Raw genomic sequence first — 21,736 nt, 5'->3', positions numbered from 1 at the left:
TTGGGGGGAAGCGTTCTCACGATTTTTGTGTATATCTTTGTGTTGTTAGCTTTGATTAAGCTTGGGGGTGTTGGTGCTTTTGTTTAGTGCTTACTTGATTATGGTGTTGAGGATTGATCACCCTTTGCTTCACTAATTAGGAATACCACCAAATTCTAAATTTTAAGCCTACCCTCAACCTTTTGCCCTTATATTACAATCTTTGGGAAAGTCCTTTTGACCTAGAGGTTGATTCACATAACGAGGGAAGGAATTATAAGTCATAGCCTAAGGAGAGGGGATGCATTGTCAAGACGTCGAGAAGCCCAAAATTTATCTCTTTTTCCAGTTCCTTCGTGGAAATTTTGAGATGCTCACTAGGGGAAGATATGAGACTAGTAGGGAGAACGCGGTAAGACCGTTTGGGATGAAAGTGGATTGCAAAAACTAGTACCTATGCTTAGCATATTTATGTTTCAATCAACCTCGGGTATCTTGGAACGTGCACTCCCTTACTTGTTTAGAAAGATTTGCATTCATTTGTGCTTGTACATTTGGAAAAGTCCTTTCATGAACATGTGTTTGCTTTTCTTTTCTTTTGATTTCCTTCTCATGCGTTGCCTTGTTTGTATTATTATGAGAGTTATAGGTTAATCTCTTAAGAAACCTTTACGAGAGCATCACTCGTCCTCTAGGGCGATCTAGGGGTTTAAATGTCTTGTCTTTAGTTGCTAAAATTGACCATGATTCCTACGAAAGTGAGTTAGTGTATATTCCCATCCTCTCTTTTTCTTGTTTCTTTCTTTGCTTGAATAATTTCATCATTTTTCCCTTGGGTTGGGTTTTGTTTTGCTCGAGGACGAGCAAAAGTTTAGCTTGGGGGAATTTGATGAGTGCCATTTATGGCACTCTTAGGCTAGGTTTTCTTCATATTTTTAATCTTGGGATTCGGCTCCAGTCAACTTCAGCAAAATGTAGGTCTGCTTTAAAATTGGTTAAGGTTCCTAGCCACTTTCCTTCATGCATATAGGCTTCAATATTCCACAACCCATTAGGTTTAATTTAATTTCTATACTTTTGGATTAATATATTATATTTAGGTGTGTTGGGTAAGTGAACTAGGGCCAGTAGGATGATCCATGGTTCTTCAATCATAAATTTCATATTTCTGTGTCTTTTTATATCAGTAGCATGCCAAACAATGTCTATTATAAAGTCACGCACAGATATAGCATCCGATTTTACTAGCCTTTGATCAAAGAAATGTCTTCTAACAGTTTCCATCATCTGTGATAACACAAATTATTTAAGTAAGCAATTCAAATTTCCTCAAGGATAAATCCAAAATGAATACCAATGGAACTGAAATTCCATAACCACATAAAAAACTAGACGACCTTAATTAAACTTAAACTAATGCACTAATTATACTTAAACTAATGCACATAAGTTGTTTCTAAAATCAAATAGTTTCAATTCATTTTGTTTTTGAAAATAATAATGTACTCGATTCATGATATTAGACGGTCGAGCCCGCATCTCCTGAAAAGTTACCTACAGCGTCGAGGCGAGCCTTTCTTAGACAGAGAGTCGTACCCATTATAGGCCTCCGAAGAGAACTCGGGCATCCTTTTCTCAATCGTCTTTCCGAATAAGAAATTAGTTTTTATAGAAAATAGTTTTACTTTCAAGGAATGCGAAACTCTATCTATCTTATATGCCCATCTTAAGTCTACCCACAGATTTTATTTCTCAATTTTTAATCTTTCTTAGACCCGGAAATCTGATACCACTTTGTAACACCCCCAAATCTCCCTCTACGTAATTACTATATTTATACGTATACAAATACCGTAGAGATAAACTTGGGCGTGTTACCGCCACGTGAAAACGTAAGGCTTAATTAATTACTCAAATTGCAGCGGAAAAATAACTAACTTTTATTAATAATAATATGAGTAACCATAATAATTGTTTCAAAATAATCCAATAAAAACTCCACACATAAATAAAATTAACTCCTAACTATGTGATCCCAATCCCGACTCTAGTATGCGCACGAACAACTCCACACCTGAAATCAAGACTGCTTACCAAAAATGGTAAACAGGGCGAACCAAAATAAAAAGGAAAACAGGTTAGCACAAACGCTAAGTACGTATAAGTGCAAGGCATGTAAATACTTTTATCAGGCAAACATGATTTCGAAATAATCATTTAAATTTAAACATGCCACAAGTCATTTTCCAAATTAGACTTTCCAAAAATTTAAACCTTCTAAGGGCAGTAATATCCATCTATAAAAGCTTTCCAAACCAATAAATTTCCAATTTATAAACTTCTCAATTTTTAAGATATATTTCCAAACCAATTTTTCCTCACCTAAGTGTGCACACCCCCCAAGCAAGTTATACTATACTCGAGGAAAGACCAGATCATACAAATTTCATGGTCTTACTTAACCAGTCCCGGGTAGAGGGACTATTAAAATATCAAATACTCAGGCTCATAATGAGCTCCAAATTTTAGATTAACTCAATCAAGTGATTAATAAATATGTAAAACAACCTTTATTAAATCAATCACTTTTCAAGATCAAACCTTAAAATCGTAAAAATTTTATATTTTAACTTATTATTAAAATCATTAAATGTTCATATGCAACATTTATTCAAACAATATAAAGACAAACATTTACCAAAACATGCATTCAAATATTATATCAAGGACCTAGCCACCTATACGTACCTTGATCACGCGAAAATAAATGTACGACCACTAAACTTGACCACGATCGAGAGACTCCTCCTACACAAATAGCATAACCTTAATTAATATAAGGTTAACCAAACAAACACAAAACTACAGATAATACTCTATTTGTGCATGAACTACCAAAACTATCAAAACTTTAATAGTTTATGTTAGTATCAAAAGTAGTGATATTAGTATCGAAATTGTAATTTTAGTATCAAAATAGCATTAGTATGATAATTTAGTAATATTTATAACAATAGAAATAAGAGGAAGCAAAGTATCATTTTTCTTAGAAACTTGCGGCAAAGATGAAGGTGAAAGAAAGAAGATGCTTTTGCACCTTCTGAAGGCAGCTCACGGGGAGGCTTGTGTTGTGGCAGCTAGGCGGTAGAGGGTGGTAGTAGCTAGTTTAACTTGCGGTTTCGGTGTTGTTGTTGCACTAGTGTGGGAAAGACAGCAAGAGGAAGGTGTGAAGGCTTAAGAGGAGTGGAAAGTTCAGCTTTTGATGTGAGGAATTTGTGAAGAATTGAAGGGCTATTTATAGTGTTTAGAGGGGAGAAAAGATAGAGTTGAAGGTATGATATGTTTACTAGAAAATATGATAAGTTTTCGGGTTTGTTAAAGTACTTGGATCAAATTGAGTCTAGGTTAGTAGTTGGGTTAAAAGATGAGAAGAAATTTAGATAGATTTACATATGGTTGAAGGAATGAAGATAGGAAGCAAAATTGGATAATGAAGGAGAAAATTAGAGATTAAGTTATAAATATTAAGAAAGTAAAGTGATAAAAATCACCATGATATTTTTATCTACTTGGATCACGTTTAACTTCTTTTTTTTTAATACAAAAATCATAAATAAGAAATAAAACAATAGAATTAGATAATTAAATCAAGTTATTATATAGATAATATCAAAACTAAGATTAGTTATAATTCATGAGATAATAATTAAGCTAAGGTTGTTAAGTATGATTAAGGTAAAATCTGGAAAACAAAAATTAATTTAAAAACGGTGTACAACGTTAATAAAGTGTGGACCGACCAAGATCATAATTTATTTAATTGTTTCAAATAATTAAAATAATTAAGAAAATATTTTCAGAAATTCGGGGTATTACAGTCTACCCCCCTTAAAAGAAGTTTCGGGACGAAACTTAAAATTATTTAATAACTCCAATTAATACTCCAAATTATCTTAAATTGGTTAAAATTTAGTAAGTTCATGCACAACCTAAGGACTTGACTCAAAAGACTCACTTAATAAAAACATAAAAGGAAAGCGCGAAACTCTATTACATTCTACCCCCCTTAACAGGAAGTTACGTCCCCGTAACTTAACCACTCACCATGAGAAGGTTAGGGTACTTTTTACGCATTTCTGCCTCAGCCTCCCAAGTTACTTCCTCAACCTTATGGTTCGACCATAGAACCTTGACAATCTTCACATCCTTGTTTCTGGTGCTTCTAACTTTACTATCTAAAATTCTCACCGGTCTTTTTTCATAGGTCAAACTCTCATCTAGCTCTATTGTCTCTGGTTCTAGCACATGTGCAACATCAGGAATGTACTTGCGAATCAGACTTACATGAAAAACATTGTGCACCCTTTCCAACTCGTTGGGTAAGTCCAACTTATATGCTACTTTCCCAACATTCTGAAGAATATCATATGGCCCAATGTACTTTGGGCTCAACTTTCCCCTCTTACCAAATCTCATTACCCCCTTCATAGGAGATATCTTCAGCAACACCTTCTCTCCTACTTGGAATTCTACATCTCTGCGCCTCTCATCAGCATAGCTTTTCTGTCTTCTTGGGCTGCTTTGATTTTAACCTGGATCAACTTCACTTGCTTAACAGTTTCCTCGATCATTTCAGGCCCAAGTACAACAGTTTCACTTATGTCACTCCAACAAACTAGGCTCCTACATTTTCTTCCATACAAGGCCTCAAATGGGGCCATTCTAATGCTTGCATGATGGCTATTGTTATACGAAAACTCTATCAAGTCTAAGTGGTCCTCTCGTGAACCTTGATAATCCAATACACATGCTCTCAACATTGCCTCCAAGGTTTGTATGGTCCTTTCAGTCTGCCCATCAGTTGTAGGGTGAAAAGCTGTACTCATCAATAACTTTGTTCCCATGGCCTTTTGCAAACTTTTCCAAAAGTTAGACAAGAACCTCGAATCACGATTTGAAATGATATCTGTAGGCACTCCATGATACTTCACCACAAACTTCACATATGCCCATCCTAACTGATCCATAGACTAAGTGTTTTTCATAGGTATAAAGGTTGCAAACTTAGTCAATCGATCCACAATGACCCAAATCGTGTCATTCCCTGCCCTAGTCCTTGGTAATGCCCCCACAAAATTCATGGCGATCGAATCCCACTTCCACTTTGGTACTTCTAAGGATTGAACCATTCCTTGTGGCCTTCGATGCTCTATCTTCACCTTCTGGCATGTTAAGCATTTTTCCACAAACTCTGCTACTTCTCTCTTCATGTTTAGCCACCAAAAGACCTTCTTCATATCCTTATACAACTTATCCCCTCCAGGATGCATTGAATAAGGAGAGCTATGGGCCTCCTCCATCAGTCTATGCTTGATGTCCCCACGATGTTGTGGAACACACCATCTCCCTTTAAAGTGAATACTTCCCTCATTTGCAATAGTAAAGTCTAAAACCTACCCTTTCTCAATCTTCTCTTTTATTGCCTTCAACTTCGAGTCTCCCAACTAACTTTCACTAATCTCATCAAAAATAGAAGGTTTCACTGTCAAGGCATTCAACATCTTACTGACCCCTCCGTGCTCTACCTCTTCTAAATTCATCTTTGAAATTCTACACACAGCTAATCTAGCAAAATCATCATATTCATCAAATGACTGGTTTTCCTACTTAAAGCATCAGCTACCACATTAGTTTTCCCCTCATGATATTGGATATTCACACTATAATCTTTCATAAATGTCAACCATCGTCTCTGTCTCGAGTTCAAATACTGTTGAGTGTAAATGTACTTTAGACTCTGATGATCTGTGAACATTTTACAAGTTTCACCATATAGATAATGTCTCCAAATTTTCAAAGCAAACACAATCGCAGCTAACTTCTAGTCATGGGTTGGATAGTTCACCTCATGCAGTTTCAACTGTCTCGAAGCATATGCAATGACCCTCCGATTCTGCATTAAAACACAACCCAATCCAAACTTCGATGCATCACTATACACTTCATATTGCCAACTTTCATCTGGTAAAGCCAACACTGGTGCCGAGGTTAACTTGTCTTTCAAGGTCTGGAACGCTTGTTCACACTTCTGGGTCCAAACAAACTTACATTCCTTCTTCATTAAATTCGTCATGGGCCTCGCAATCCTCGAAAAATCCTTCACAAATCTTCGATAATAGCCTGCCAATCCCAAGAAACTTCGAACATCTGACACATTCTTGGGTGTTGGCCATTCGCTCACTGCATTGATCTTCGAGAGATCTACTAAAACTCCTTCCTTAGAAATCACATGACCCAAAAAGGCTATCTTTTCTAACCAAAACTCACACTTTGACAGCTTAGCATACAACTGGTGCTTCCTCAGGATCGACAATACTTTCCTCAAATGATCTTCATGCTCCTCCCTATTCTTAGAGTAGATCAAAATATCATCAATGAAAACCACCACAAACTTATCCAAAATGGCCTAAAGATTCGGTTCATCAAATCCATGAAAACTGCAGGTGCATTAGTTAACCCAAATGGCATAACTGTGAACTCATAATGGCCATAACGCGTCCTGAAAGCACTATTGGGAATGTCATGCTCTGCAATCCTCAACTGATGGTACCCTGACCTCAAATATATCTTGGAAAATATTCCAGCCCCTTTCAACTGATCAAACAAATCATCAATTCTAGGCAAAGGATACTTATTCTTGACTGTTACATTATTCAACTCCCGATAGTCTATGCAATACCTCAAACTTCCATCCTTATTTTTCACAAAGAACACTAGAGCACCCCATGGAGAAGAACTAGGTCGAATATATCCCTTATCCAACAAGTCATCTAACTGAGTTTTCAATTCCTTCATCTCAGCTGGAGCCATCTTATATGGAGCCTTCGAGATAGGTTCAGTCCCTGGTAGCAATTTAATGGTAATTTGATGTGTGCCATTTATGGAACTCTTAAGCTAGGTTTTCTTCATATTTTTATGCTCGTTTTTAGTCTTTTATGTCGTGTTTTTTAGGGAATAATGCTTGATTTGCGTGTTTACGTGTAAGTTTAGAGAAATGTGTGCCTTTAATGGTTTTCTTATTATTTTATTCATTTCTCGGCTTTTTCTCTCGCTTCTCCGTTTATTTGACTTGTTTTGTAGGTGTGTCGACTTTCCCTGGATTTAATAATCAAGGAAGGAGCTTAAGTGCATTCAAGGAATTTAACGGAGCCAAGTTCGGGAAGCCAAGCATGCAAGTCAAGCCAACCAAGGAAGCTTCGCAAGCATTAGTGTCTTGAAGCCGCCCCGGGCAAGCGCACCAAAGCAGCAGCCCAGCCAGCAGCCGCGGGCACGGGGTGGCTAGCCGCGGGCGTGGGGTTGCTAGCTGTGGGCGCGGGGGTTGCTGCAGCCCAAAACCGCCAAATTCGAGCAATAACCTGCCGCAGTCTGGCCGCAGACGCGGGTTTCAGCTGCAGGCACGGCCTCGAGCTACTCTGTTCCAACCTTTCTCCTCCGCGGGCGCGGCTTTCTTCGTTTTATCCGCGATTTAACTTCTTTTCTTCGTTTGTATATATATTGTACGGCTTTCTTTAGTCTTCATACATGAAATTCTTTAGTTTTAGAATAGTTTCTCTCTCCTCTAAGGAGGTTTAGGGTAGATTAGGAGTTCCTCTCTCTAGATTAGGAGTAGTTTTAGAGAGAGAAAGTGAGGGATTTCAATGGTGATTGAGAGATTGAAGATACAAGGGTGACAATTGTGTTGAAGATCTTCTCTATTATCAACGAGCATTCTTAACCCTATCTCACCTTATTGCTTTGTTTAATTTCATGTTTGTTTGGTTTAATTTTGATGTTTGATTCTTGATTATTGTAGTTGTTCTTGATATATTGTTGATTCTTGATTTCCATAGTTGTTAGTTGATAGATGATAATTCATGAATAGTTGTTTGGCTAGGAATTAGGTGAAACTTATATGATTGATTAATTGTGATTAATTTGGGAATTGTGTTGATTGATTGTTGAGATTAAAGTGATTAATGAAGGTTTGCATGTGTGTAATTCAATTAGGCCTTGAGAATTATGCTAGATTGCATTGTAATTGCTAATGACGTGAACAATTGATTTAGGAATTGCAATTATCGATTGGTTTTGATTGTGATTCTCTTAGTTTGTTATTCATAGTGAACCCTAGCTTAACAATTAGGAGATAGCTCTTTGATTCCAATTGATTGATCTTATCATTAGTCTTCACAACCTTTGATTGGCATGATCTTCCCAAGTTTTTGCAATTAACATGATTACTTGTTGATCCTCGTTCCTAGTGTTTTAGTTCCTTGGTTACTTGTTTTGTTAGTTGTTAGTGTTCTCTCTTACCATCGTCTTCTACCTAGCTTAGGCACCCAAATCGAAAGCATTTGAACATTACCGTTCCTTTGGGTTCGACCCTTGACTTTCCTCTATACTTGTATTTAGGTTTGTTAAGTGTTTACAAATTTAGTTTGACCAAGGGAGGATTAGATAACGACCTAGTTTTCCCCTCGTCAAAATGGCGCCGTTGCCGGGGAACGGTGTCTATGTTTGAGTGTTTTTGATTGCTTGAGTCTAGGTCTTTGTTTATACTTTTCTTTTATTTGATTTTTGTTTGTTTTGTGAAAAACAAAAAAAAATGGCATGTCTATCATTTCCTCAAGATGACAATTAGCCTTTTGTGAATATTTCAATAAACTTAAGGGATTTTTAGACTATAATTGTTGTAGTCTTTGGGAGGCTTGTGAGATTTGTTATTTTGGTTTGAATGAGCAAACTAGGGATTAAGTTGAATGTATGCATAATGGTGAATTTAGAGCATTGACAATTGATGATTCTTGGGATTTTTATGTTTGGTTTGCTAGGGATGTTTATAATAGGGTTAATCATGATTCTAATATTGATGCGCAATGTGTTGAATCTTCTAATATTAGCATGAATTCCCATGATTTGTTACATGATCCCTTAAGTGAACCTAGAACACATGATTTCAACTTTATTTCCCCTTTTGTTCATGATGATGAGATACCTGCTCAAGTTGATGCTAATGGTGTGTTTCAATATTCTTCATTATTTACCATGCCTTCTTGTGATGTGCTTCGTTCCCTTAATGATGAATCTCATGTGTTTAATTGTGCCCCCACTCCCCAATGTGATGTATATGCTCATGATCTTAATGTTGATTCTTCCAATCTTGGTTGTATTTCTTCTTCTTTTGTTGAGCCTCAACCTTCTACACCTTTTGAATCTCTTATTGCTACTTTTGAATCTCAAATTAGGTGCATTGAGCTTGATAATGATCTTAGGCCTAGTAAGGAGATGATTCTTAATTCTATGAGAGGTCAATTAGAGATAATGAAAAAGAATGAGGAGCGTCTTGAGGAGGGAAGGAGAAGAAAAGAAAAGTTAGAAAGCCAATTGTCATCCTTGATGCTTGTATGTGAAAAGTCCAATTTAATGTGTGTGTTGAGGATGATGATGATGATTTTGAGCAACCAAGAGAGTGTGAGGATCCCATTGGTGAGCATTTGAGTGATGGTGAAGGAGTTGAGAATGAAGAGAGTGTTGATTTTGATAACCTCAACCCTACTTCCCATCTTGATGAGTCTCTTATGCATGATTGTGATTCTTCTATCCATGAGTATTTGGACTCGATTGAGGTTATGACCAATGTGTTCTTTGAGTGTCAAATGAAAACCCATAGCCTTTTGAGTGAGTTCATTAAGAATGCTTCATGGGAGAGAGATGAGTTTGAAATGAATTTGCATCCATTCATGCATGGCTTTGAGAATTTAGGCTTTAAGGAAGTTGAGGGAGTTGTTGTTCATGATTATAGTGAAGGGGATTATGTAGTTCCTCTTGGAAGTTGGATGTTTGAGGGAGATGATGATCATGAGTGTTCTTCTTTTGAGGATTCTATGATTGATTTCCATGCTTTTATTGGTGATTTGAGGCATGGTGGTGAGGAAGAGTTCATTTGCGAGACCATAGCCCCTATTCCCTCCTCTCATGTCCCTTTTTCAAGGAGCTTCAACCATATTCCCTACACTCCTATATCCCTCCCTTCCTTCGTTAATGAGCCTATTGGGGACCCCCTCTTCTATGATGATTTTCATGTCCCTCATTTGTCTTCTATTGAGGAAAAGTGTGATTTTGCCACCCAAAAAGATTTTTGTGAAGAGAGTTTGCCTTTCTATTCTTCTTCTTATTTTCTTGAATTTTCTTTTGATTCTTCTTCTTCTTGGCAACTCGTTCTTCATTTTATTTTGCGTGCACTAATCTTGTTGCATGCCCTTCTTATATCATTTGCCTACTTGTTATCATATGAAATGTGTAGTAGTGCATTTGACAAGCTCTTGCGATCATTGCAATACTATTTTATTAGAGCGGTCAAGCTTGGACCTTAAGCAAGCCTTTCTCGGGAAGTAACCCGTGTTTTATTGCTTTCATTTTTTTTCTTTTTAGAATAGATTTTCTCTCATGGAAATGTTTGTGTGCCTTTTGCTAGGTACATGACTTGATATACTTTGGTGCTTCGATTTGGATCAAGAATCAAGGAAGTTTGACTCCTATTTTTGCTAGTATATGGAAGGCAAGGTTCAATTCTTGAGGAAATCAGCTTTGAAAGGTTTAATTGGGTCATTTGCGAGTATCTACACCCACCTAAATCCGGTAATATCTTTCCTTGCTCTTTCTCTAATAGTTGATGCCTTGTTGGACATGCTTTGGTATTATTGGATTGATCTCTTTGTTTTCCCCTCCCGTGGATTATTTGATTTATGTTTGAGCATGTTGTCTTATTCAAGCTTGGGGGAGGGTATTCTATCATGTTTGGTGGGATGTTGATTCATATATGCCATGCACATTTGTATATGCATTTCCATGTTCTATATCTTGAAAATTTCCAAAAAGATTTTGTTTCTATCAAGGAAATATTATTGCATTGTGTTTTATTTTGTTCTTGCTTTGGACATAATACTTTTGGACTTGTATAATTGAATGCTTTTCTTCCTAAGTGGTAACGGTGTGCACGGTTTGAGAGTATTTGGTTGATTCTAGGATAAAGCATGCTAAGGTAGTTGGTTAGAACTAGTGGGACCATGAAACCGGATTCTACTTGTTTGTGGCATGTTGGTAGTTGCTTCATAAAGTCGAATTGACACCAATAGTGAGTTTTTGCTACATCCATGTGAGGTTCATTATTTTTCAAGCCTTCAACATATATTTGCATGAGCGGCATGGATCCTTGACTATTGCGGACCTAATCTAGAATCTTGACTCATAATTCTCAAACTTGAGACCAAACCATCTAGGGAGGACAAAGACATCTTTTCGGGGTGGTAGTTTTTCTTTTCTATGATAGTTTTCTTATCTTTGGTTTTTGGGTTTACATTTGCCTACTTGCTAACCATTTGAGCCTTTTCCCTTCTTTTCAAGCCACATCTTTAGATCTTGAGCCTTTTGTTTCATTTTCGTTTCCATTCTTGGTTTTTGTGAAGCAATTGATCATTATTGTTGGAGTTTGTAGTGAAGGAGTTTGGATATTTGGTTCTCTTGAAAGCAAGTTTGTGTTGTGATTTTTGTGTGAATAATGGCAAATGAATAAATGAAAAAGCTGTCCAAAGAAAAAAAAAAGGCAAGGATAAAGCAAGTGCAAAGTTGAAAAAGCCGTCCAAAGTTAAAAGAGGCGAGGACAAAGCACTAATAAAGAAAAAAAAAGTGAAAAATGAAAAAATGCAAAAATATTTTGATGTATGGAGCCTTCAAGATAGGTCCAGTCCCTGGTAGCAATTCAATGGTGAACTCAACATCTCTCACTGGTGGCATACCTGGTATCTCATCAGGAAACACATCTGGAAATTCCTCAACTACTGGAATACTCTCTTTCTTCTCATCATCCTTTCCCACTTCCTGAACACTACACATGTATATAGGATAACCCTTCCTGACACAATTTCGAAATTGCAAGGCATAAATGATTTTGATCCCTGAACTCTTCCCTTCCTTGCTATAAGTAACTGTCTCTTTACCCGGACCCAACAATTTCACTTTCTGAGCAGCACAATCTATGTGAGCCTTATACTTTCCCAGCCAGTCCATTCCTAAAATCACATCTAAGTCTTGCAAATCAAACTCAATCAAATCTGAAGGAAATTCTACTCCAGCTATGGTGATAGGTACCCCTTTATGTAACTTAGAACAATTCCTCACTTCCCCAGTTGGAATAGAAACATCTAGAGACACTAACAATGGACTCTCTAACTTTAATCTCTGGACTAGAGATTTTGAAACAAAAGAATGAGACGCACCCGAATCAAACATGACTCTAGCATTCAAAGAATAAACAAGGAAAGTGCCAATTACCACATCATTAGAAGCCTCAGCCTCACGACGATTCATCACGAACACACGACCCTTAGGGGCCGCTCCTGCACCGCTACTGGTTCCATTCCTTTAAGCTAATCCATTGGTCTGGGGTGGTTTAGGTGGGTTATTGGTCTCCTGGACTTTCCCCATCTTAACATCCTTCTCCTTGGTGTAGCACTCATACTTCCGATGCCCTAGTTTCTGACAGTAACGACAAGTCACTGGGTTTCCCTCACAGTCCTTCCCTGGGTGGTTTTTCTCACATCTCTTACAAAAATAACTTCTCTTAGGTCTAGTGTTATTTCCATTCCCATGATTATTATTTCCTTATCCAGTAGCTCCCTTCCCAAGGTTTCCCTTATTGTCCCTCCTGTTAAATTGCCCATTTCCCCCGGAACTCTCCCAAATCCTAGGCCTCTTATCAACTCCATGTGAACTCCCATCACTCTTCCTTTTCCCTCCAGATGAGTTCTCTAACTCTCTCCCTCAGATCCCATATAGGTGGGCAGCTCTCCCATAGACTTTATCTAGTGTTTCAAAGGTTACTCCTCCCAACTTCCCCTGAAGACTTAGGGTCAAACCTTGCTCAAACCTTTGGGATTTCAACTCCTCCGTGGGTACTACCTCTGGTGAAAACCTCATCAACTCAATAAATGTATTATAATATTCGTTAATGGTCATATTCCCTATCCTCAGATTGGTAAACTCCATGCATTTCTGCTTCTTCAAGTAGGCGGGATAAAACTTGTCTCTTATAGCCTTCTTCAGTTCTTTCCACCCAAAGTTAGGGGTTTCTAAAAGCCTAGTCCGGTTTTGACTCCACCATAGGTCAGCTTCTTCCCTCAAGTAATAAACAGCATTATTAACCTTCAATTCTTCAGGACAATTGATAGCATCAAACAACTTGTCAAATTCCCTTATCCAATTCTCCAAACTAGCAGGATCCTCCTTCCCAAGATAAGTGGGTGGCTTTGCAGCTGCCACCCTCTTAAAAACTTCCCCAAACTGATCTAATTCGTTGCTACGGTTCCCCTGACTCACCAGCTAGCTCATGTTTTGAGCAATAGTAGTTAGCTTCCTAAGAGTAGAGCTCATTTTGGAACCAGTGCGTCTACTATTTCTGGCTCTTAGAGACATCTTGAATAACTTAAAATAACAAATACACATTTATTATATAAGAAAATTTCATAAAACTCTTATTAATAATTGAAACTCCATACTTAGCCACATAGGCTTATTAAAATAATTAATGCATCTTGTCACTACAAATTCATAAGGACCACTAGTTGGCTTACAAAACAAAACAATTTGCTACTAATGGAAGAAATCAATCAATTGTTATTCTGAAGTTCTACTCTTGGTCTTAGCTTGCTGGATCATATTCCTGGCCACGTCACCTGTGTTTCCTGTGGAAAGCTGAGGAGAATCAGGTCCTAAAGGTTTAACCATGTGGGTTGGATTTTGGTTACGTTCAAGTAAGAAGGTAGGATAAAATTCACTATAAGTTGGGCTACGGCACGAGCCAAGCTAGAGTTGCGGTTCGGGCTAACATAGGGGCCAGGGTTACGATTTGTGCTGTGTTTTGGACTGGATACTCGGCCTCTTGGGACAGGGGGTTCAGGAGAATTAGGTGGGGATTAAAAGTCATTTGGGTGAGGGATTTCTAAGTCATCGGATGATGTATAGTCAAGATTCAAACGTGGAGGTGGTAAGGGTGGCATATCATAGTTTAGATTATTTAACCTTTGGACTTCTTGAGGTGTAAGCCGAAGAGGAATTTCAGCAACTATTGGTCTTGGGATTCGGCTCCAGTCAACTTCAGAAAAATGTAGGTCTGCTTTAAAATTGGTTAAGGTTCCTAGCCACTTTCCTTCATGCATATAGGCTTCAATATTCCACAACCCATTAGGTTTAATTAAATTTCTATACTTTTGGATTAATATATTATATTTAGGTGTGTTGGGTAAGTGAACTAGGGCCAATAGGATGATCCATGGTTCTTCAATCATAAATTTCATATTTCTGTGTCTTTTTATATCAGTAGCATGCCAAACAATGTCTGTTATAAAGCCACGCACAGATATATCATCCGATTTTACTAGCCTTTGATCAAAGAAATGTCTTCTAACAGTTTCCATCATCTGTGATAACACAAATTATTTAAGTAAGCAATTCAAATTTCCTCAAGGATAAATCCAAAATGAATACCAATGGAACTGAAATTCCATAACCACACAAATAACTAGACGACCTTAATTATACTTAAACTAATGCACATAAGTTGTTTCTAAAATCAAATAGTTTCAATTCATTTTGTTTTTGAAAATAATAATGTACTCGATTCATGATATTAGACGGTCGAGCCCGCATCTCCTGAAAAGTTACCTACAGCATCGAGGCGAGCCTTTCCTAGACAGAGAGTCGTACCCATTATAGGCCTCCGAAGAGAACTCGGGCATCCTTTTCTCAATCGTCTTTCCGAATAAGAAATTAGTTTTTATAGAAAATAGTTTTACTTTCAAGGAATGCGAAACTCTATCTATCTTATATGCCCATCCTAAGTCTACCCACAGATTTTATTTCTCAATTTTTAATCTTTCTTAGACCCGGAAATCTGATACCACTTTGTAACACCCCCAAATCTCCCTCTACGTAATTACTATATTTATACGTATACAAATACCGTAGAGATAAACTTGGGCGTGTTACCGCCACGTGAAAACGTAAGGCTTATTAATTACTCAAATTGCAGCGGAAAAATAACTAACTTTTATTAATAATAATATGAGTAACCATAATAATTGTTTCAAAATAATCCAATAAAAACTCCACACATAAATAAAATTAACTCCTAACTATGTGATCCCAATCCCGACTCTAGTATGCGCACGAACAACTCCACACCTGAAATCAAGACTGCTTACCAAAAATGGTAAACAGGGCGAACCAAAATAAAAAGGAAAACAGGTTAGCACAAACGCTAAGTACGTATAAGTGCAAGGCATGTAAATACTTTTATCAGGCAAACATGATTTCGAAATAATCATTTAAATTTAAACATGCCACAAGTCATTTTCCAAATTAGACTTTCCAAAAATTTAAACCTTCTAAGGGCAGTAATATCCATCTATAAAAGCTTTCCAAACCAATAAATTTCCAATTTATAAACTTCTCAATTTTTAAGATATATTTCCAAACCAATTTTTCCTCACCTAAGTGTGCACACCCCCCAAGCAAGTTATACTATACTCGAGGAAAGACCAGATCATACAAATCTCATGGTCTTACTTAACCAGTCCCGGGTAGAGGGACTATTAAAATATCAAATACTCAGGCTCATAATGAGCTCCAAATTTTAGATTAACTCAATCAAGTGATTAATAAATATGTAAAACAACCTTTATTAAATCAATCACTTTTTAAGATCAAACCTTAAAATCGTAAAAAATTTATATTTTAACTTATTATTAAAATCATTAAATGTTCATATGCAACATTTATTCAAACAATATAAAGACAAACATTTACCAAAACATGCATTCAAATATTATATCAAGGACCTAGCCACCTATACGTACCTTGATCACGCGAAAATAAATGTACGACCACTAAACTTGACCACGATCGAGAGACTCCTCCTACACAAATAGCATAACCTTAATTAATATAAGGTTAACCAAACAAACACAAAACTACAGATAATACTCTATTTGTGCATGAACTACCAAAACTATCAAAACTTTAATAGTTTATGTTAGTATCAAAAGTAGTGATATTAGTATCAAAATTGTAATTTTAGTATCAAAATAGCATTAGTATGATAATTTAGTAATATTTATAACAATAGAAATAAGAGGAAGCAAAGTATCATTTTTCTTAGAAACTTGCGGCAAAGATGAAGGTGAAAGAAAGAAGAAGCTTTTGCACCTTCTGAAGGCAGCTCACGGGGAGGCTTGTGTTGTGGCAGCTAGGCGGTAGAGGGTGGTAGTAGCTAGTTTAACTTGCGGTTTCGGTGTTGTTGTTGCACTAGTGTGGGAAAGACAGCAAGAGGAAGGTGTGAAGGCTTAAGAGGAGTGGAAAGTTCAGCTTTTGATGTGAGGAATTTGTGAAGAATTGAAGGTTTATTTATAGTGTTTAGAGGGGAGAAAAGATAGAGTTGAAGGTATGATATGTTTACTAGAAAATATGATAAGTTTTCGGGTTCGTTAAAGTACTTGGATCAAATTGAGTCTAGGTTAGTAGTTGGGTTAAAAGATGAGAAGAAATTTAGATAGATTTACATATGGTTGAAGGAATGAAGATAGGAAGCAAAATTGGATAATGAAGGAGAAAATTAGAGATTAAGTTATAAATATTAACAAAGTAAAGTGATAAAAATCACCATGATATTTTTTATCTACTTGGATCACGTTTAACTTCTTTTTTTTTAATACAAAAATCATAAATAAGAAATAAAACAATAGAATTAGATAATTAAATCAAGTTATTATATAGATAATATCAAAACTAAGATTAGTTATAATTCATGAGATAATAATTAAGCTAAGGTTGTTAAGTATAATTAAGATAAAATCTAGAAAACAAAAATTAATTTAAAAACGGTGTACAACGTTAATAAAGTGTGGACCGACCAAGATCATAATTTATTTAATTATTTCAAATAATTAAAATAATTAAGAAAATATTTTCAAAAATTAGGGGTATTACACATGAATACTTAATTTTTTTAATGCATTAAAACAATACACCACAAAATATTCATTAAATTTGTATTGCTATAAAATCAATTTACAGTTCCATTATTAGTTATTTGTAATTGTTCACATTGTTGGTGAGTATGAGCCACTCTTGCTAATTAAATCAATTCACAAATCCAGCTACTAAGCATTCATAAATTACATGAACTGCACAATATGAAATAGTTTAACAATGTAAACCAAAATATTTGTATAATCTTCAAATTTTTAAAATTCCAAACAAAAAATCTTACAAGATCTAAATCATTACAACCTACTTAATTATATAAAATTCATCTTCTTAGCCACAAAAACTTAATTCAATATAGATAAATGCCAAATATACCAGTACTTTAAACAACTAAATGGCCCCTAAATTGATGTACTACTTAAAGATTATATAGCCTAAAAAAATAACTTATCAGAGTCAAAGCCATAAGCACCACTGTCACTGCCAGAACTTCAGGAGAGTGATAATGGTATGGAACACCAAGATCCTCTTCTTATTAAGCATACCATGAATCTTCCTCCTCCTCATTTTGCTGCTCCTCATCTTCCTGCTCTTCGTCTTCATCCTGCTCTTCGTCTTCATCCTCCTCTTCTGAGTCCCTTTCCTAATGAAATTGAGGTTGTTTTTGGCCCTGCTACACCAAACCAGCGTTTTCTTCAAGAATTGCAGATTCTTGCTGTTCAGCCTGAACAACAATTGTTGACGGAATGATCTCTTTCACTGCAACGTCTTCATCGCTGATTTCTATATCAACCTCCCCTCCTTCAACGCCAACACCTTGAGCCTCATCAGCGTTACTAGGTTGACCTCTGCTTTTAGATGACTCCCCTTTAAAACGCTGCATTTTCCTTCTTCCGATTGCGTCTTCATTGCTGTCACTATCAACTTGAATAGGAGAATCATAACTTCTACCAATTTCAGGCCTTTTACCCTTTCTTTTGCTCTGATCAACCCTATCACACTTTACAAGTTGTTCATCAATCTCCTCCATTTCTTTCATCAACATGTCTAGCTTCTTTGTCGCATCTAAACGGACTTCAGCAGCAGCAAAGAATTGATCCTGGAGATGCTCTTTCCTTTGTTCTAAGAAATTCCGGTACCAAACTGAAATGGAGTTTTGTCATCATTTCCGGCCATGGAAAAGCTTAGGTTATCAACTTAGAATGAAAGAAGAAAGGATCTTTAAATGAAGGAGAAAGGGAAAATTTTGGGATTGTAAATAAAGGTGTCTTCCTTTTTAATACAAATCAAAACTTCACTTTTCCCTTCATGTCCTTTTGAATGTCTCTAATAGCATGCAAAAGAGGAAGAGTTTCATTGTTTCACACAACGTATGTTATCCGAGGAAGCACTTCAGTTTGGAAAATCTAATAATTCAATTCTTGTTATATATAAGTACTACATAAGAACATTCCCAAAATAGAAAACACTTTTCTTACATATTTGTATAATATGGAGTACTAACTATATTAAAGACATGTAATAATTTAACCCGATAATTTTAGATGATCGTTTTACTTTAAAACAAAAACCGGAAATCATATTGAATAACAAAAAAGGGTATTTTTCTTTTCTTAATCTTTTAAATTATCTCACCTCATATTACAAAATAATTATTATTAATTCTACCAAAAAAAATACATTACCAAGAATGCAAAATAACTTTTGTACACAAAAAACAACAAAAAAAAAAAAAAAACAAAAGATAAGAAAAAAAGGGTGCACACAATTTTTTCTACTTTTGATATTAAATGATACTTCCTCCATTCTATTAATATTGCAACAATGGACTTTTTGCACTATTCATCACTCTTGTTTGACCATATAATATAATTTATACGTTAAGCAAAATTTAGTCATGTGGGATCTTGTTGGATTCGTCTCATAAAATACTTTTACAATATCAACTTTTTATAATTTTTACTCTTACACAATTATAGATATTTAGCATATAAAACGTGCTTTGAGATGCGTAATTTCATCCTTGTTGCAATATTAATAGAACGGAGGAAGTATTAATTTAATGATCATTTAGTTCTATTTAAAATCATATTGTGATGTTTGTTTTTTATGAAATTATTTTAATTTTACTTATCAAGAAATATTTAATTTTTTGTATGACAAACATGACAAGTGTTATGTCACAATTAAATATGAGCCTAAAGAAACCATTACTTAACCTACTTTGATTACATTTTGTTTGCTCAAGTAAGCCTTGAGATGCGTAATTTCATCCTTGTTGCAATATTAATAGAACGGAGGAAGTATTAATTTAATGATCATTTAGTTCTATTTAAAATCATATTGTGATGTTTGTTTTTTATGAAATTATTTTAATTTTACTTATCACAACTTTCAATGCTTTGCGCATCGTCGGATCTTGGTCGGTCAGTATAGCCGTAGGAGGGGACCCTCTAACAACATCAAACCATGTCGAAAACACCCACCTGAAATAACAATATGACAATTACAATAGGAGATATGACAATATGAAAATATGACAACATGAAACACATAAATGACAATAACAGACTAAATATTGAATTGGCCGCAATAAAACACATAATAATATAATTAGCTAACAACAAAAACAATAAAATAAATTTGAAGAAGAAAATTAAATTTATATAAGAGCGCACTTAAAGGTTTCAGTGTCCTCGTGGGAGATTAAGGCGCATCCAAGCAATATGGTTTGTCCATGATGGTTAACACCAACAACATTTGCAAAGGGCAAGTCATACTTATTCATAAGGAAAGTGGTGTCGAAACAAATGTCACCGAAATCCTCATACGTACGCAGCCCTACTACGTGCATCCACCCACAACACATCCTGAAGAACTCCATTACCATCCAACCGATGTACATGGTAAAAGTTCTTATAGTTCTTCTGCATCGTTTTAAAATAATTCATCATGGCATTTGCGTCTACATCCTTAAATTTCAATTTCTTCTCCTTCGCAGCCAAGTTATTCAAATCCTTTGTGATGAAAGCAACATTTTCATATCCATTTCGCTCACTAGCCAACCACCTATGGAGTTTCGCGTTAGGCAACCCAACATCATTACCAAAGTGGAGTGCACGCCTAACATACGATACCTTCTCCAACTCTTCTAACCTATACTTAGACACGAGCATTGACTTTGATGGGGAAAAGAGATGGCTATGACTTAAGCACACTTTCCTCAACTCCCATTTCCCATTAGAAGTCAAGTTACCATACATCATAGCCCCGCAACCACATTATTTTAGACTTTTTAGTGGCAATAGGTTCCCCTTCCAACTCCCTAGCAATTCTTTTACCACCAACCTTCCTTTGAGTGTCAGGTTTACCAGCACAGTCGCATTTTTATGTGACTGCCCGTTTTATCTTACTTCCATCTTTAAAGTGCTTGTATGCACTTTGGCCACGTACCACCCCAAAGCCTTGCTGCTTCCCATAAGCATTTAAATAGACATCTATTTCTTGCCACGAATCAAATATCATCCCTATTTCAGGAGGGTTGACATTCAAACACCTTATATCCACTAGATCACCTCCACCATTCCCCTCTCCATCCACCTCCCCCCCCCCCCAGCTTCATCTACAGACCTTGAGTCACCACTATCACCAGCCCCTCCTCCACATATTCCATGTTTTTTACTGCCAAAAAATTCATATTTGTCATTACAATGTTATATATATATATTATATATATATATATATATATATATATATATATATATATATATATATATATATATATATATATATATATATATATATATATATATATATATATATATATATATCTTCTTATAATATTATAACTCACTAATTATGTGCAGATTGTTGTAATCATCAATTTTTCAATCAATTAAACAAAAATTCAATGATAAAGAAAGCATAACACACCATAATTTTAAGAGAAATAGAAAGAAAACTTCTGGAAGAAGAGAGAAGAAGAAGAAGAGTAGTGTCAAATTAAAGTGACCGATTTAGGACGAAATTGGTCGAGTTTAATTAATGGAAAAGTGTGAATTAGTGGGAGTAAAGAGATCAATCTAAAGTTCTATAATATGATGGTGATATTCGGTCCTGTTTGGCGAGGGAGATGAAGTACAATAGATGTTTTTTTGTTTTTAATATTAGCCGCTAGATTGTTTTGTATGAATGGCTAAGATTCCTTCTCATCCTTCTTATTTTAATGTCCTTCTCATTGGATCCTAACCCCCTCCCCCCCCCCCTCTCTCTCTCTCTCTCTCTCTCTCTCTCTCTCTCTATATATATATATATATATATATATATATATATGTATATATATGCGATCTGTGTGTGAAATAGGCAGTGGTTGACATTTTTGATGGAATTATTAATAATTTTGCTTGTTCGTATATTGCAGGTTATGCTTAATATTAGTTTTCATTGTTTTTTGTGCTTTTTTGGCCAAACATATTATATGTACATATTGTTTGAAGATTATGCATATTCTATATAAAGATTATGCATATTCATATATGCACTGATTAATTTTGCACATTTAGTTTAAAAATTATGCACATACACTATAAAAATTATGCACATAAAATCCTTCTCATTTTAATGTCCTTCTCATTTGACCCTATATATATATATATATATATATATATATATATATATA

This window comes from Chenopodium album, chromosome 14 (genome assembly GCF_948465745.1).
Source record: "Chenopodium album chromosome 14, dcCheAlbu1.1, whole genome shotgun sequence".
NCBI classification, from domain to species: Eukaryota; Viridiplantae; Streptophyta; class Magnoliopsida; order Caryophyllales; family Amaranthaceae; genus Chenopodium; species Chenopodium album.
This window is presented reverse-complemented; position numbering follows the sequence as displayed.